Source organism: Panthera tigris, chromosome C2 (genome assembly GCF_018350195.1).
Source record: "Panthera tigris isolate Pti1 chromosome C2, P.tigris_Pti1_mat1.1, whole genome shotgun sequence".
Classification (NCBI taxonomy): domain Eukaryota; kingdom Metazoa; phylum Chordata; class Mammalia; order Carnivora; family Felidae; genus Panthera; species Panthera tigris.
The window spans coordinates 106,317,532-106,337,266 of NC_056668.1; the positions used below are offsets into that span (position 1 = coordinate 106,317,532).

The 19,735-nt window shown below is 39.5% G+C and overlaps 1 long non-coding RNA gene across 3 annotated transcripts in view; it reads right to left on the reverse strand.

Moving 5' to 3' along the window:
* Window positions 1–9,260: 9,260 nt before the first annotated feature.
* LOC122242067 overlaps window positions 9,261–19,735 on the reverse strand; it is a 50,620-nt gene continuing 40,145 nt past the window's right edge. Inside the window, exon 5 of one of the 3 annotated variants that reach the window (XR_006222239.1) lies at window positions 9,261–9,401. This is a non-coding gene — a long non-coding RNA (uncharacterized LOC122242067). Of the gene's footprint in view, window positions 9,402–14,542; window positions 14,972–15,213; window positions 15,502–19,735 lie in introns of those variants that run through there. The other 2 variants (XR_006222237.1, XR_006222240.1) reach the window with 2 other exon arrangements.

The following is a 19,735-nucleotide window of genomic DNA, read 5'->3' on the forward strand; positions in this document are numbered from 1 at the left end:
GCGGAGTTGCTGCCTTTGTGCTCCCCTTGTTTACAGTCTTAATGGAATTTAAACCCTCTCCTTTCTCCCTTTTTAGTTTAGTCCCTGTGGCTGTTTCCAGTTTTCCACTTTCTCTCCAGCTGCTTTTGGGGAGGGGTGCTTTTCCCGTTTTCTCCCCGTCTCCATCCTCTCTCTGCCCACAGAAGCACCTCTCTTCCCGGGACTTCTTGCTCCCCAAGTTCACCTCTCCGTGCCACATACCTGCTGAATTCTGTGGTTCAGGTTGTGCAGATTGTTGTGTTAATCCTCCAGTCAGTTTTCTAAGTGTGCAGGATGGTTTAGTGTTGGTCTGGCTGTATTTCATGGATTCGAGACACACAAAAAACTTCCAAGCTCTGATTAATAGAAGTTTTAAATTATAATATAGTTGAAATTATCAAACTTATGTATAGTTTATGTTTTTTATTTTAAGAAATATTTTCTGCCCCAATTCAAAATATTTCTATATTCTCTTATAAAACTTCAAAACAATTTTTTTAATGTTTATTTAGCTTTGAAAGAGAGAGAGAGAGAGAACTTAAGTGGAGGAGAGGGAGAGAGAGAAGAGACATAGAATCTGAAGCAGGTTCCAGGCTCTGAGCTGCCAGCACAGAGCCCAATGCAGGGCTCAAACCCATGAACCCTGAGATCATGACCTGAGCCAAAGCTAGATGTTTAACCGACTGAGCCACCCAGGTGCCCCTCTCTTCTAAAACTTAAAAAAAAAATTTTCACAATTCAGTCTTTAATTTACTTACACATAAATTTTGTTTATGATGTAAGCTAAAGTTCCAATTTTGCTTTTATTATTTGACTAATCATTAGTCCCAACACTACTTATTAAATAGTTCTTATTTCCTTCCTTGGCCTGCAATGCCAGGTATGAATTATATTGTTTCCAAATATCGATAGGACTTCCCTTGACTCTTTCATTCTTTTTCACTAGTTTACTTGTTTATCACTGTCAAGAAGACACTGTCTTAATTAGCACGGCTTTAGTCACAAAGTTAGCATGGTGTTAATGGTGTTAGACAAGTGAAGCAAAGACACAGAATGAAAGAACCCATGTTCTTCTGTCTTCTGTGTTCTTTCAAGTCAGTCAGGGCAGCCATAAGAGGAGCCCTAGGAGAGACTTAGAAAAACAGAGTTTATTGTACTCACAGGTCCTAGAGAGGGGATCATCACAGCTCTCTCCTCTCAGTACTCGCTTGGCATATTCTAGCCATCTTGGCCTGTCTGGACTATCAGCTCCGTCTCCTGAACTCAGAGAGTCCACCTGACTCCCCTTAGGTTTTCATCTCTGCAACCAGGTGTGGAAACTCTCTCAAGGCAATAATCTGTGGCAAGCAAAGGGCTCATCTCATTTGTTTTCCATATTTCAGGAATTACTGTCCTTCAATGCCTAATGTTCAACATCATGAAAAGCATTTTTTCATATATCTTGTCAATTTTTTGGTTTTTTTAGGTATTGGATAAATCTGGTCCTTGTTATACCAGCCTGACTGGAAACAACAACCTGGTCAATTTCCATTTTGTCAACATCCATGAACACATTAGTTAAGATTTTGACTGGAATGATATTGAATTCATACAAATGACACCATTGTGATATTGAGTCTTCCTATTTATTAGTGATATGAAATACATACAAGTAACTTTGATACAAACATGGTGCATCTCTCAACTTTTAAAGATTTAAAAACAATTTTTTATAATTTTATCCATTAAAGTCTTGCACATTTTTGTTACATTTATTCTTAATACTTTTTCTATCTCTACTATTTTTTAATTTTAATGTTTTTTATTTATTTTTGAGAGGGAGAGAGACAGAGCATGGGCAGGGGAGGAGCAGAGAGAAAGGGAGACACAGAACCAAAGCAGGCTCCAGGCTTCCAGCTGTCAGCACAGAGCCTGATGTGGGACTTGAATTCATCAACCATGAATGAGCTCAAGACCTGAGCTAAAATCGCCTGAGCCACCCAGGCGTCCCTATATATCTCTACTATTATAAGAGCTATTTTAATTAACTTTTAAAAATGTGTTTCTATATTTTTTGTAGTTAGTGTTTTGGAATGCAGTTGGGCTTATATATATTGATCTTAAAATCTAGCAACCTTGCTAAACTCTCTTATGAATTATACCTAGAGAGTCTTTTAGATTTTTTATGTAGATAATTATATCATCTGTGTAAAATTAGTTTTTTCCTTCTTTCTAATATCATATCATACTTTTTCTTTTTTTTCTCTACCTTTCCTTTCCTCCCTTCTCCCTTCATCCTTGCCCTTCCTTCCTTCCTTCCTTTTTTGTGATTTCTCCTCTTCTCCCCCCCACCCCCAATCACATTGGACTGACTTGAATGTCCATTTCAGTGATCAATACTGAATACACGTTGCAGTAGAAGATCTTCTTGGTTTATTCCCTATTTCAAAAAGAATTTTTTTAAATATTTCACCAGTTTGAAGTTTGCTATAGGTCTTCATGAAGTTCTGTATTGTTTTTGTTTTTGTTTTTTTTGCCCTCTCAGCTTAAGTATCTACCAAACTTTTGCAACATGAAAGCCCTTGTGCTAGGTGCTATAAAGAGAACAAAGATGCAGGGCATGATTCCCACTTCAGGAAATTGACCACACCATTCATGATAGTACATACATTCAAATAATTTTAATACAGGACAGGTTGAATGGGAACAGTTGAAAGATACAAATCACTAGTTTAGATAATGTATCATCTTGAAGGATTAAACTCCATAAATTAAGTACCTACTCTGTGCAAGATTTAGGGACGTCTCTATACAGAGGTTATTTAAATCTTAGAAATGTTTCTAAAAATGGAGTGAATAAACTCTTAGGTTAGTAAAAGGATAAATTTGTGTTCAGTATTTTATTTAATGATTTAGCTCTTAATGTCCCAAGTTTTTAAAAAGAGAAAAAGACCAATTGTATCCCCACAATAGTGCTAAACTCTAAAATGTACACTGCAAAAAGAAAAAAAGACATACGTCAGTATTATGGGAAATATTGTATTAGGAAGAAGAGATACATTTTAAACATAAATTTAGGAAATAATATGGACTGGGGCACCTGGGTGGCTAGTGGGTTAAGCATCTGACTATTTTGGCTCAGATCATGACCTCATGGTTCGTGAGACTGAGCCCCAAGTTGGGGCAGAGAATCCTTGCTTGGGATTGTCTCTCTCCCATTCTCTCTGCCCTTCCCCTTCTCATGTGTGCGTGGCATGTGTGTGTGTTTGTGTGCGTGTGTGTGTATGTCTCTCAAAATAAATAACTAAACATTTTAAAAAAAGAGAGTAGAGATGCAAAAGTTGTAGTACTATCTTTAGAGAAATAGAGGCCAAAAAATACTGTCCATAAGTAATTGCTTTTAGAGCCTTTAGAACTTGATTTTGTGTGTGTGTAATTTTGGAGTCAAATTCAATTCAGTAAGTTACAAGAAAAGATAACCTTCTAGGGCTTGTATAAAGCTATTTTTCAGTATGTTTTTCTCATTGTAAGTAGAGATAAAACATGATTGTACCCTCTTCTGACTATCATACAAAGAAGTAAATATGCACTTTCCTAAATCATTTGTACTTGGCAATGTTACATGTATATTACCACATAGGAAAAAAAAAAGACTTCTTGCAACATTTTCCTGTACAAAACGTACATCTATCTTATTATTGTTAATATTTTCTAGCTAAAATCTTGTCTGGCTCAGTTGTGTGTGAGAAGTCAGAAAAAGCAATCCCTAATTCTCTGGTGTAAAGTCTAATAATAATACTAGAGAGAAACAGGTAAGAATACTGAGGATGATCAACAGTTTCCTATGCCAGTGAGATGAAGAAAGATGTCTGAGAAGTGTCCCTTTGATTGGACCACAAGGAAGTTACTGGTGACCTCATCCAGATCATTTTCAGTGAAGTGACAAGGGAGGGAAACCCCTAATCATGAAAGAGGAAGGTAAGGTGAAGGACAGAAGACAGTGATTATAGACAACTCTTTCCAGTGGTGAGTCTGCTGCTATATTTCAAATTCCCTCAGGGGAGTTGGAGTCCTGAAACCAATGGCTCCCAAATACCAATCGTTGTTCCCATAAAGGAGCATGATAGAATTTTCACTAGTCCAAATCAAAATGAGAAAGCTATGGACCGACCATGTAGGAAGTTGTTCATAAAACTACGTTTATTCCGTTTCAAAAACTGGCTCATACTCTGAGATAATGATCTACTGAAGAATCCCTCATTCCTTTTTTTTTTAATACGAAATTTATTGACAAATTGGTTTCCATACAAAACCCAGTGCTCATCCCAACAGGTGCCCTCCTCAATGCCCGTCACCCACTTTCCCCTCCCTCCCACCCCCCATGAATCCCTCATTCCTTGTTGGAGATGGGGTGGGAGTGGAGGTGGGGAAAGTGTGTGAAACACCCTTTCTCCTATGAAATGATGGGGAAAGAAGAAAGAAAATTTTTGGTTGTGGCTTTTTTTTTTGGTAAAAATGTTCTAACTTAGTAAATATTTAGAAGTTGGTAGTTGTATATTCGTTTTCCTTCATTTTTGTTTTTGTTTTGATTTTGTTTTTTTGTTTTGTTTTTGCTTTCTAGGATTTCAAAAGTCTTGGAATCAGATTTTTTTTTTACCTGAAAGAGAAACTGGATAGACCATTACCACAGCAACCCACCTGGGATAGTACCCAGGCTTCCACTCAGATGCTTGTCTACTTTCCCCCAAATTTGCTTCCTCGGCTACCCTGACTTAGGGAGCACACAGGGTCCCACATGGAGGGCCACTTCCCTTTCTTCTCAGACCAACTGCATGGATCAATCACATAGAAGAGAGTGCAACTTCACTTCTGTAGTCACAAGATTGCTAACTACCAGCTCTGGGCTACTCAGAACACTACACGGTCTTGATCAGGGCATCTGTTTATGGCAGCTATGCCAAGTGTGGTAGTATTTTTAGTCATATGCCATGGGTGGTGAATTCTTGTCGAGTTCACAGTATGAACAGTTTGGTAGACTCTACACATTCTTTTAGTCCTCTTTTACTAGATGATGATGATGATGATTGGCGTTCCATAGACAGAAAGCCCTTTAATGTTATAAATCATGCCTATTAAATTACTCCTCATTTACGAAACACAATTTTGTTCAAGAATGACAAATAGCAAGAATAATGTGCATATGTCACAACATTTCTCAATTTAGAAGCTCTGACGATTGTATTTTTCAACATGGCCACACAAGATCCCCCTTTTTCCATGCTTTTCCTAAGATGTGATGTTGACACTCTTCCAATTAAGAGGGCATGTCTATATTACTACCCTTTGAATCTCGGTGAGCCTAGCACTGTGGCAGAAGTGATGCCATGTGACTTCTAAGGCTAAGTCTCAAAAGACGATACAACTTCCACTGTTCTCTCATGGGATGCTTGCTCTTGGAGCCCAGCCACCATGCCACGAGGAAGTAGACCACCTGTGGGTGATCTTGCCCACAGCATAGCTGAGATCCTAGAAAACTACCAGCACTGGTTGTCCAACATCTGAGTGAATGAGCCTTCAGATGACTCTAGCCCCTAGATGCTAAGTCACTGCAGATGTTCAAGTCTTCCCAGCTGAAGTTTGGGACATTACGAGGCAGAAACAAGCTGTCCCCACTGTGCCCTATTTTGTTCCTGGCCCACATAATCTCTGAGCATATCTCCGAGACCATTTGTTGTTTTAAGCCACTAATTTTAGGTGATTTGTTATGCAGCAGTAGTTAAGTGACAAAGAAGCTTATTGTATTATTATAAAATAGTAATAAAAGCTAACACTTATTGGGCCTTGCAATAGGTAAGTACTTTATAGTACTTTCTCATTGAATCCCCAAAATGAGTCCTTGTAGTAGGTATTACTTATTATTAATCCCATTTTATAGATGAGCAAACTGGTGCATAAAGGCATAGATGTAACCTCATGGAGACAAATATGTTTTATATCGTAATTACTGCCATATTACTTTTTTCCAGTATTTTGGCTTTTTTATATGTGCCAGTGACAAAGGATCATATAATGTGGAATATTTCTTTTTTTTTTTTCAATCTGAACTACTTTTAGAAAAATCTAAATTCTGAGTAAACCTTGAAGTAAACTTATGAATGCAAACACATAGTTTGCATTGTCTTGTAAAAGAGGTTATAAAACAATTTAATGGAAGAATCCATTAATTTTAATCCAAATTAAAATACTTTGCTCATAGAGAAGATGTTATACTAAACTGATTTCTGTAAAGAATATAAAGCATTACATTCTTATATTTTATTATAAGGAGTTCAAAAGACTGCAAAGTGGTTATCGTTATTTCTTAGCCACATCAACCATAGTTCTGTCTCTATTTTGAAGGTTTGGAATAGTATAATTAAGTGAGCTATAGGGGATCAAATGCTCATCAGGAGGGTGAAGTATAAGACTTGGACGCCTAATTTGTATTCTGGCCTCTGTTTACCCAACTGAAGTTTTCTGACATTGAGCATATATTTATTCAGTCATTTACTTATTAACTTTTAAAGTTATAAATACCTGTTCTATCCCAACAATGTACCAGGCACAATAATAGTTTGATAGAGAAATATTTTTGAACCATTACTTTATTAAAAAAAAATTTTTCCCCCCTCCTTGTTCAGCTCTTTCCCCTAATTTGGCCAGTTAGGGTTTTCTGGGTTCATAGGTTTAGGAAAGTGATATGAAAACAGAAAGAGTAGGGGTGCCTGGGTGGCTCAGTTAGTTAAGCATCCAACTCTTGATTTTGCTCAGGTCACGATCTCATGGTTCATGGGTTCAAGCCCCATGTTGGGCTCTGTGCTGACGGCACGGAGCCTGTTTGGGTTCTCTCTCTGCCCCTCGACCGCTCATGTACTCTCTCTCTCAGAATAAATAAATAAACTTAAAAAAAAAAGGAAGCAGAGAATAAAGTTTCCCTTTGCTTCTGAGTTTCAAAAGATTAGGCCCTTAAAGGAACACGTAGGGCACTATATAGAAAAGATGTTTGAGAGAGGGACCTCAAAAATAAGAGCTAGCCTTCTATCTATCTGTCTCCTGTTCCTTCTAAGAAAAGTTTCTCTGAGCTGAGACAAGAGAGGAATTAGAGGAAGGCAGTAAGAGTGCAGATGTCGGTGGGTCCTAGAAAGGGGTCCCTGTGCCCATCCCCAAGTAGGAATGACTAAGAGTCAGACTGAGACAGACCAAGCTCCAGCCCGTAGTGCAGACTGCCCGGGGCCCAGCATGGTGTCAGAACTGTAGAATAATTTGTTTGCACCTAATGAAAATAGTAGTGAGAACAACTGGTTGGAAGGGCCTTGTGTTTAGGAAGAGGAGGTCTCTCTGATGGCCTTTGTGAGATACTTCTCAAGGCTTGGAAGGAACAGGTATCCAACCAGGTGCTAGTATGGACACAGAACATGGAGATCTTGAGGGGGTGCCTATGTAATTCCTCCACAACTTGGGTACAACCCCAGTGAAGTGGATGGGGGTCCACCTTGACTTAGATTAAATTGTCTATCTTGGTATCATGGGAATATGTAAACAAAAATGAAATATGTAAATAGTCATATTTTTGGACACCTATGTTGTGGACAGTGATTTTTACTGACTGAGCCAGGGTTAGGGATTACATGGTTGGGGAGAGAGATAATAAAGAAGCAAGAAAAGAAATTAATAAAATAATTATAGGCTGCAAGAAGCACTAAAAAGGAAATAAATAGGATGCTAGTGAGCAACCAGGGGGACCTACCTACATAGGATGGCCAGGAGAGGCCTGAAGGAACAGCCAGCCCACAGGTCCCAAAGTATGGAAAAGCATTGCTTGTTCCAGATGCCATAGAAGGCCAGCTGCCTGGAATTACTATTGTAATAAAGTTGGGAAGGTTATAGGCCCTTTAAGACCCTCATAGGGAGTTGGAATTTTATTCTATGTGCAATGAGAAGCCATCGAAGGGTTTTAATTAGGAGAAATCAGAGTCAAATCTACATTTTAAGAAGACGAATTGTGGGGGCTGGATTGTCAGATAGAGACAAGAATAGGAGTGGGGGTCCAGTGAGCAGCTCCTACAGTGGTCCAGGCCAGAGATGACAGAATCTTGAACTGAAGTGGAATGTGAAATGGAAAGAAAACAGAAAAAAAATATAAGAGACCTTTTCAATATAGAGTCAAGAGGAATGGCTGATGCATGTGAGGCAAAGGTAGATGTCAGGATGACTCCCCCCCCAGGGTCTGGTTTTATGATGCTAGGCCATTTCTTGAACTTGGGGAAAAGGTGATGCCTTTTTGGGGTTGTGGTGGGAAATCAATTGCTTCATTAAGACCTGTTCAGTTTGACATGGCAAGAAGCTGTCTGCATGGAGTTGTCAGGAAGGTATTTAGACATGAATTGGGTTGAGAGGGGAGCTCTGGGGAGATAGAAGTTTGAGATTCATTACTCTACAAATGGTCTTCAATGTTACAAAAATGGACAAGGTCCATTAGGGAAAGAATGTGAGGGAAAAGAAGAGAGGGTCTGGAACTAAGCTGGATGCCCAGTTAGAGGTCAGGCAGGTAAAGAGGGCACAGTCAGCTTTACCTCAAAGTGAGACGTGTGTTTACATTTTTTTACTCTTTGTGATGGCTCGGGTCAGTAGACAGGGAACCAATCAAAGGATCCCTGTTCCTCAGATAGGACCCCCTCCTCAGGCTCTGAGTAAGTCCCCTCAGGCATTAGTTTCCTCAGCTATACAAAAAGGTCCCTGTGGTAGCACACCTACCTTCCTTACACGGTTTGGTGAGAAGTGTCAAGATGGAATTAAACTCAGGCACAAAGATTTACATTCAAATGCCAGCCGTTTTCTCAGTCTTAATGAATAGTCCAGACTTTGTATTTTAGGCCTTTAGAAATACTAATAATGCAAACGGAATCAAAATCATCATTCATATTATTAACAAGCAGTTTTGAGTAATGTTTTGAGTAAGTGCCTAATAAAGTTTAAGAAATACAAGTAACTCATGTTTATTAAAGAAGAATTACTAGGTCTCCATTCATAAGCTTCAATATCCTGCTTAATGGATTCCATACAACTTAACATAGAAACCCAGTGAATGAATTATGGAGAAACAGTCCACAAAAATTATATGGTTTCCTTTTTTACTGTTGTTTCCCCCTCCATGAAATAACAATGAGGAGTGTAGCTTGAATAAAGCCATTTCTTGCAGCAGAATGAAGGCATTAGGGTGACACTGGTTGTATTTTAGCTGACCGGCAGGCACATCCAAAGCTTTGTGGTCAGAATGCGCCCCCTTGTGGAAGATGTGAATAAGGATGGTGGAGAGGAAACCGCATCGCCTTCAAGATCTTGTGAGAACTGAGGTGGAGAGAGACCTGAGGAGGCGATGAATAAAAGGCTGTGAACCACATTTTGTAAAGAGCTGTGTAAGGAAGAAGGCACTTCAACAAATAAAAGGAGTGTAGCCGGATGGAAAGGAGAGCCTGGGGCAATTAAGCTTGCAGCCTTAGGTTCTAGAAAACTTGAATCATTTATGATGAATAATAAATAGAAAAGCCATGGAATGAATTGTAAAGTGGTGGAGGAGGGTGTTGTCTCTGGGCAACGCCTGCCTGGGTTCAGATCTTGGCTCCCGAAGTAGCTGTGTGATTTTGGGGAGTCATTTTGCTGTTCTCTAAGCTTCTGTCACCCTGCCTGTAAAGCAGAATTAACAACAGCACCTTGGTTGTTGGTTGTTGCTATAGATCAGGGTTGTTGTGAAGAGGCAATGAAATAAGGTATAAAAAGTGTTTTGAGTACAGTGACTGCTATACGAAAATAGCTCTCACTGCTACCTGCCAGTATGTGCATTTCAAATCGGAGAAAGACATTCGCATTTCTTGTTTTAAAAAAATGGCTTCCCGATATAGACATTTGTCAGCTACAGAGGGAAGCTTCCCTTCTGTGGCTCTGTGCAAGTTGCAAGACTGAAGATGCTTGAACCCTTCTGTGAGGTACCCCAGCTGTGGTCCACCAGGTTCCACCCTGCTCATCTGCTGTGTGTATGTCACCAAAGGTGTCCAGACACATTTGGGTCAGTGTGACCAATCCGTTTTTACTACAGGTCCGTCAGGGCTGGCTGGGTGGGTGGCTGGGGCAGGACCTTGCTGTGAGTGACAGGTTAAGGCATACATGGGAAGTTAAGCCAGGGCCACAGGAAGGGCACAGATTCACTGGAACCCAGAAAAGTCATACTCCAGGAGGACACAAAAGAGTACTCTCAGGGCAGTAACTATTTCCATTCAAGTGGCAACATGGTGCCAACGGGCAAACAGACGAATAGCAGGATAATTATAGGAAGGTCTCTGAAACTTGATTTAAACAAACAAACAGAAAAGTATTTGTCTTTTAATTCCCTCAGATGCGCCGCCAAAAATTCAAGTATTTGAAAATGTCAAGGAGCAGTGGTGAAACCAAGAATCTCAAGCAGGGAAGAGAGGCAGGGTGGTGTGTGTTGGGTCCGAGGGCCATGCGCTGGGCTTAAGGCTCTCCTTTCCGGGGAGGGTCCTCGGGAGTGGTGCTGATGGATGGCTCTGCACATCTCTCTCATTCAGTGAAGAAGTCCACAGCCTGGATCTGAAATCCAACTTCTGTGAAACAGGTCTCAGATGGGGAGTTCCATTTCAACTAGCCAACCTTTGGAAGACTCTTCCCTCATGTCTCCTGTTCTTTCATATCGTGGAATTATAGTTCAGTGAGCTTTGGAAATTAATTCTAGTAAATGTTATGAAATGAAACAAAATGAGCTTAACGATTCTAATATTGATGTTGGACCTCCGTGACCTTCCCAGCCTCCATGCCATCCTTCTGGCTTCACGTGTCTGCCTCCTCGGCCAGAATCATACTTTTTCTGACCCCACAGCACTCTCTCCAGCACCCACAATCCTTCTCCTCATTGGCCTTCTGCGGTTCCCACCTGCCAGTTCACACCTCTGAGTGGCTCGCGCTTTCTTTTTTGTCTTTTCTTCATCTGGGCTGACAAGTGTTACTTGGGGGAAACACATCCCTAAATAGTGATATTAGATTCCATCGTGTTTTTGTGTTCTCAAAATCGGATCTGGGACCTTGAGCCTGTTTCAAATTTTTTATTCATTTCTTATTGTTCCCTCACAGTCCCCATAGTGTCTGAGTCAGACTTATTCCTCTGCCCTCAGGTTCCCAGCCCCAAAGGTGCCACTTCTCACTTTCAGTGAATCATATTCTGTCCTTTACTTTAGAAGGAGTTCTAGGGTAATTTTTCTTGGCCCTTCCTTATCCACAGTGAACTAATTTTTGTTGTCATTGTAGATGTTCTCTTCTGTGTCTCAGGGGGATGTGGCCCTTCCTTTCTGCCAAGGCTGATCTTACATTCTGCTGTAGATCTCATTCTTCGGAGATTTCTTCAGTGCCCTACTCCATCAATTATTCCCTTTCTGCCCCTTCATCACTAGCTTCCAATATACTTTCTTCTCCTCTAACTGGTTCCAACTATACTTACCTACCTTTCAGTTTCTACTTCTCTTTCAAATGTCTTGAAATAGATCTCTGTGCCTATTGCCAGTGATGATGGTCCTTACTGTCTAGTCTGGCCCTTATCACTCTATTATGATGCTTTCTTTAGGGCCATTGATGATCTGTCTTCAGACCTTATCTTTCTTTTTTTGCTTGTTATTATTGTTTATTCTTCAGGTTTTTATTTCAATTCCAGCTGGTTAGCATGTAGTGTAATATTAGTTTCAGGTGTACAATATAGTAATTCAACACTTACATATAACACCCAGTACTTACCACAACAAGTGCCTTCCTTAATACCCATCACCCCTTTAGCCAATCCCTCACCCACCTCCCCTGCAGCAACCCTCAGTTTGTTCTCTATTATTAAGAATCTGTTTTATAGATTGCCTTCTTCTCTTTTTTTCCCTTTCTCCTATGTTCATCTGTTTTGTTTCTTAAATTCCACATATGAGTGAAATCATTTGGTATTTGTCTTTCTCTGGCTGACTTATTTCACTTGGCATACATAATACACTCTAGCTCCATGTATGTTGTTGCAAATGGCAAGATTTCATTTTTTGGTGGCTGAGTAATATTCCATTTTACATGCACAAACATGCACACATGCATGTCCACACACACATATACATATGTATATATGTACATATACACACACATACATATGCATATATACACCACGCCTTCTTCATCCATTCATCGGTTGGTGGAGATTTGGGCTCTTTCCATAATTTGGCTATTGTTGATAGTGCTACTATAAATGTCACTGTGCATGTGCCCCTTCCAATCAGCATTTTTTGTGTCTTTTGGGTAAATGCCTAGAGTACAATCGCTCGGTTGTAGGGTAATTCTACTTTTAACTTTTTGAGGAACCTTCCACACTGTTTTCTAGAGTGGCCACACCAGTTTGCATTTCCACCAGCAGTGTAAGAGGGTTCCCCTTTGTCCACATCCTCCCCAACATCTGTTTCCTGTATTGTTAAATTTAGCCATTCTGACAGATGTGAGGTAGTATCACATTGTGGTTTCGATTTGTATTTCCCTAATGATGAGTGACGCTGAGCATCTTTTCATGTGTCTATTACAGACCTTATCTTTCTTAAACCTCTCTAGAAAGCTCCAAACAACTGACCATCCTCTGTCTTAATACTCTCTCCTCCCTGGTCACATACTTCTGCCCTCTCTTAGTGTTTTCTTCCTGCTTTTCCTAGCATCAGTTTTACATGCCAATCCATTCTCCATGTGCTGCTGGGTATTCTGTCTAGAGCACAAAGCTGACCATGTCATTCCTCCACTTAAACCATCTAAGCTTCCTTTTAGAATCAACCTCAAATCTTCAAGATGGTTCACGAAGGTCTGCCACTCTTTAGTCTCTCTCCTCATTACTTTCATCCACTCCATAATCCAGTTATATTTAACTCTTCTCAGCCTGTTTCCTCTAATTAAACACTCTCCCCTACATTTCCCAGTATGGCCTTCACCTCTCATGATCCCCTGGACTCACAAAGTCCTACTGGCTTTTCATATTTCAGTCCAGGCACCACTTCCTCCTGGAAGCCTCATCTGGTGTCCTGTGTTTTGATCAGATGTCTCTACTCTGTGCTCCTGATTCTGCCTGTCTAAAGAAGTCATGACCTATAATGATCCCTTTTCTCATCTCTGACGCCCACCATATTTTGAATTCCATGACAAGAAGGCTCTGTCTGATTAGGTCACCCCTGAAGTCTCAGACCAGCATAGGAAATAACAAAGAGTAGAGGCTTAATAAGTATTAGCTGAATGATCAAGACAATGAATTAAATGAATTATATAATCATATTAGAACTACTAGTAACAAAAGTAATAACTAGTAGTAGCAAAATTAGCTAATATTTTCAGAGAGCTTACTATGTGTGAGTCATACTTCTAAGTACTCAAGTACTATTTATTTATTTTTTTTTTAATTTTTTTTTAACGTTTATTTATTTTTGAGACAGAGACAGAGCATGAACAGGGGAGGGGCAGAGAGAGAGGGAGACACAGAATCGGAAACAGGCTCCAGGCTCTGAGCTGTCAGCACAGAGCCCGATGCGGGGCTCGAACTCATGGACCATGAGATCATGACCTGAGCTGAAGTCAGTCGCTTAACCAACCAAGCCACCCAGGCGCCCCTCAAGTACTATTTAACTCATATAATTCTCCTAACACCCTCACAAGGAAGGTACATGTTTTCATGTTTTCATTTTACAGAGGAGTAAACTGAAGGATGATAGGACAATTTTCTAGACCAATGGTTAACAAAGTACTGCCCTTGGGCCAAATCTGGCCAGCTGACTGATTTTGTACATAAAGTTTTGTTGGTTATACAGCCATGCCCATTTGTTTACATATCTTCTAAGGATGCTTTCCCACCACAGTGGAAGATTTGGGTAGTTGTGACAGACTGCGTGACCCAGAATGCTCGAACTATTTGCTTTTTGGCCCTTTATAGGGCATTTGGGGCATGCTGAATATCATGTTTACTTGTGCTATCTTATTGTTGATATCCTGAGAAGACAACCTCATGTTCTTAAACCCCATTTTAATTTTTGATGTTTTGGTAGCATATTAAAGCAAAATCTATCAGTCTATAATTTAAAATCTTTCCCTTGGTGGAGATATGTTAAAAATCCATGACCTGGCTCCTACTATCTCATAGAATTTAGAAATTAAAGATGCCCATGGCCTGTCCCATATGTTTTTTTAAAAAAAAAATGGAAAACGAGGTCTGGAGATCCTGATTTATTTCCTAATAGTTATGTGAACAGCCCAGTGGAGGGTCTGGACAAGAGGTCCCCTGGCTTACTAACAGAGGCCCCGGCAGCCCAGCTCTTCCTGCTCATTGGCAGGGCTCCCACAGCACCCACTTTATCTGAGGGACTCATTTTGGAGTCAGTGATTTGGGGACAGAAGCAGGAGGTTGGACTATTTATTTTCCGAATGTATAGAGCCAATTCTAAGCCCTCAACATCAACAGGATCCAGAAAGTCTAGCTAAAGATTGTTATCTCTCTGCTTTACTCTATATTCTGTTATTATTCTGAATTATTCCCTGATTTTTTTGTTTATCTCATTTATGCACAGAGTATATGGGGGAGGGTGTGGGTGAGTGTGAGTGGGTGTTGGAGGTGGTGGTGTGGAGTCTCCAGTTTTCATGACCAAACCTTAAGCGTATGAGAAAAGTGCCTTAAGGTCTAACTAGGACAAATGCAACGTTAGTAAATATTGGTTTTGATACCATCTGAGCCCTGGGGTACAGAGTATGAAAATTCCAAATGGTTATTATTCAGATCAATCAGTAAAGAGCACATTAACGCCTCGGCGGAGCTGCATGGCTCAATTAGCACACACGGCATCCACTCCTCGCTTCTCGGATGCAGCTCACATCACCGAAGACCCTGTGTGAGCAACACTGTGGTTAAGGATATGTCACAGCAAATCAACAAAATATGCGGTTTGATCAGCACATTCTGAGAGCAGATCATTAAAATATGCAACCAGATCCCCCAAGTGCATGAAAAATTAACTAACAAGTTTTGTATCTTGATCAGTTTAATGAGTGAGAAGTCGCTGAACAAGAGTGTCAAATTGTACAGCCCAGCAAGGGGCAGATGATTGTCTGAGAGGAGAGGGGAGGGCCAGAACTAATACTGTTGGTTTTCAAAATACCGATCCTTAGAATTCAATGTCAGAGAGAGCTGATTAGTATTAAGATGTTGTACAGTCTGTGTCCACCAGGATGTGATGAGATGTAGAGCCTTCTGATGTAAATGAAACATTGATTCTCCTTTTCAGGCTTCACTAAACCTTAATGGGCCCAGCCATGCGCCTAGAAGCCCCTGCCAATGGCATCATATACACATGTGTGGGACTAAGAGGCAGTGGCAGCCTTCTGGAAATATCTAAACCATCTGACCTTGAAGAACAGCTAAAAGGAAGAGAAAAAAAAAAGCTCTTTAATCAAACTATATCAGAGATGCGGCATGCCATGAAGAAAGAAACAGGGCTTAATAAGCCAGGCATGCCCCCGCTAGAAAGTTGGTGGAGAATTTGAGCAAATTAAGCCCAAGTGGTTGATGATCACTGAGGAAACATGTGAATTGGATTGTCACAGAAGCCTATGGGGACTTCTGTCACCCTGCTATTGGCAGGATGCTGATGGGGAGGCTGACAACCCACTTTTAAAGCAGCCACACATGCCCCCAGTGACTTGGCCCATGTATAAACGGGAACTTGAGCACCAGTCTGTTAATCCTGCTCTGCTACTTTATCTTGGCCGACCGGCTGGCATTGCAGCTGCAAGAGTGTCGGTTTCCCAGGGCATAAATTTACCCCCTTCTCTAATGAGCTGGGCAACAGAAAAATGGCCATCCTGAATAAAAGGCAGAAAGCAAACCCAAATGGGAAACATTGTGCAGACAAAGGAGAAGATTGGCACTCTGGCAAATACTGAAGCTGGAGCTGGCGGCCAGTTACCCTTGTGTTGAGCATGTACTGTTGGGGCAGAGGAGGTGGGAGAGACGTAGACTTTTTTTTTTTTTTGGTCTTTCTAATTTTTTATTAGATTTTCCCAAAGTGTAGCACATGGACATACCTAGAATGACTTTTGGTCAAATGTGTTATATGGACAAACTTTTAAAATTAGTAACAGTTATGATTCTTTTTCATAAATACCAGATAAAATGGAAATAGCACATCAACTTCCTGATTTGACTAATATTCTTTTTTAGAGTGAGGTAAAGATAGCAAAAGTGAGTCAAATTAAGTTTAAAGGAAAGTACTACTTATGTCATAGGGCATGTGATAAATGGTGATGTCAAAAATCATAAAGGGATTTTCAAATGGCTGAAGTTTAGAAAAATTTGGGCTAGAATATGTTCCTTGGGTTAAAAAATTTTCATGCGGTTCAGCCTATCAGTTTGGTGTCTGTGTTGAAAAGATGTACATTTCTGTTTAAAATGGTTTTAAACAGAAAAGAAAGAACAGGGATAGGAATAAATCATGAAAACAAAAGAAAGATTTTTAAATTTGTCACTTATCCCATTTACATTTGTCAGATGGGCTAAGGGAAGTTCTTCAGCCATAAGCCTGAGAGGAGAAAAAAGTTAAGATCTAACAGATTTTTTTTCCATGCTGTGTTTCAACGACACATATTGTGCACTGCTTAATGCTTGCATGGGGGCCAGACCCAGGTCTGCAGAAGGACCTTGCAAGCATCTGTGAATCTCTTTCTTAGAGCAATCAGAAAATGTTAATTTCAAAATTTTGCAATATACAGCCGAAAGGATCTAAAAGCACATCACTGGCATTCATTAGTATCTTGATTTATACAGAGATACAAAGAAGCTCAGACCGAGAACATACTCTTGTGCTAGCACATTAATAAGTTGTCATAATACCATGAAAATGCTCTTTGGATTACCAAAAATTAATTTGCAACTGTTGAAAGTTTTAATTAAATTTTTATGAAGACTTTTAAACAAATTATAACATGCATCAAAGGTATGCATACTCTCTGTGTATGTATGGCATGCATAGTTACACACACAGAAAGATTTATGTACATTTTAAAAAATGTATAAATGTACGTGTGTACCCTCCAGCCAGCTTAAGAAATAGAAGATGGGGCACCTGGGTGGCTCAGTCAGTTAAGCAGCCGACTCTTGATTTCAGCTTAGGTCATGATCTCACAGTTTGTGGGATAGAGCCCTGTGTCGGACTCCTTGTTGGGCATGGAGCCTGTTTAAGATTCTCTCTTTCTCACGGGGCGCCTGGGTGGCTCAGTCGGTTAAGCATCCGACTTCAGCTCAGGTCACGATCTCACGTTCTGTGAGTTCAAGCCCCGCGTCGGGCTCTGGGCTGACGGCTCAGAGCCTGGAGCCTGCTTCCGATTCTGTGTCTCCCTCTCTCTCTGCCCCTCCCCCGTTCATGCTCTGTCTCTCTCTGTCTCAAAAATAAATAAACGTTAAAAAAATAAAAAAAAAAAGATTCTCTCTTTCTCCCTCCCTTCTTCCCCTCCCTCTCCCTCTCTCAAAATAAATAAACTTAAAAAAAATGACTAGTATTTTGAAGCTGCCAGTGTGCCCCCTCAACACAACCCTGTTCAACCCACCCCTTCCCAGGTACCTATTTTACTGAGCTTCATGTGATCATTCCTTTGCCTCTCTTTATAATCTTACTATGCATGCATGTACTCTACATAATATATTATCTAAATGTCCTGAACGTCAATTTTATATTAAGGGAATCACACCACATGGATTCTCTGTAACTTGCCTTTTCCACTCAATATTATGATTTTAGTATTGACCCATATCAATAGGCATAGATTTAGTTCTTATATTTTCACTCCTATGTACTGTTCCAGTGAATACCCCACAATAGTTTATTCACCTTACTTTTCACGAACATTTGGACTGTTTTCATTTTTTAATATCATGAGTAATGCTGCTTTTACAGGTCTCCTGGTGTCCATGGCCAAGAGCTTCCCTTAAGTATGTACTTAGGGCTGGAATTGCTAGGCTGTCAGTAGTGTCACATGGTTTTCCAAAGCAGTTTATCAGTTTATACGTCCATTGTTTATAAGAGCAATAAAAATAAAGTGACTGGACCTTTACCTTGTAAAATACACAAAAATAAACTCAAATTGATTAAAACTTAAATATAATACCTGAAACTGCAAAATTCTTAGAAGAAAACATAGGGAAAAATCTTCCTGACGTTGGTGTTGGCAATAATTTCTTGAAAATGACACCAAAAACTTAGGCAACAAAAGCAAAAATAATAAGGAACTAAAAAGCTTCTGAACAGCAAAGGAAACAAACAACAGAATGAAAAAGGCAACCTAAGGAATTGAAAAAAAATATTTTCAAACCATGTATCTGACAAGGAGTTGATATCCAACGTATATAAGAAACTTCAACAACTCAATAGCTAGATGATAACAACAACAAAACAAGTAACCCAGTTAAAAAATGGGCAAAGGACTTGAACAGACATTTCTTCCAAGAAGACATACAAATGGCCACCAGGTATATGGAAAGGTGTTTAACATCACTAATAATCATGGAAACACACAAAAAAACCCACAATGATATACTACCTCCACCTGTTAGGATTGCTATTATCAAGAAAACATGGCAAATGTTGACAAGCTTGTAAGAAACTGAAAGTCTTGTATACCATTGGTGTGAATGTAGAATGGTGAAGCTACTGTGGAAACAGTATGGTTTATGTTAAAAATAGTAAAACCATTTCATTCAACAATCTCACTTCTGTGTATATATCCAAAAGAATTGAAATCAGGATTGCAAAGAGATATCTGCATTTCCATGTTCACTGTAGCATCATTTACAAAAACTAAAGTAGGGAAGCAATCAAAATGCCATTGATGAATTAACAGATAAAGAACATGTATATGCATACAATGGAGTATTATTCAGCCCTAAAAAAGACAACAATGTTGCCATATGTGACAACTTGAATAAACCTGAAGGACACTATACTAGATGAAATAAGCCAGTTGCAGAAAGACCAATAGTTCATGATTCCATTTGTATAAGGTATCTAAAATAGTCAAACTCACAGAAGCACAGCATAGAATGGTGGTTGCCAGGGACTGGGGGCAGGAGTGTATGGGAAGTTATTGTCCAATGGGTGTAAGGTTTCAATAATGCAAGATGATTAAGTTCTAGATATATGCTGTACAACATAGTTCCTATAATTAACAATATTGTATTGTGCACTTAAAAAATTGTTCAGAGGAAGATCTCATGTTAAGTATTCTTACCACAAAAGCAAAACCAAAGACAATGGAGCACAAGAAAACTTTTAGAGGTGATAGATACGTCTATAACCTTGCCTGTGGTGATAGTTTCATGAAAGAGTGTATATGTATGTCCAAACTCATCAAGTCGTATACATTAAATAGGTGCAGCTTTTTGTTTACCAATTATACATTAATAATGATATTTTAAAAGTGTTTGACATTTAAAAAACGTATAATTTGTACATGAAAAACTAATGTATTGAAAAACATTAAAGAAGATCAAAATAATTTAGGAGTTATCATATACTATGGATAGGAAAATTCAATACTGTATAAGTATTAATTCTCAAATTAACTATAAATTTTATGCTCTTCCAATCAAAATCTATAGAGT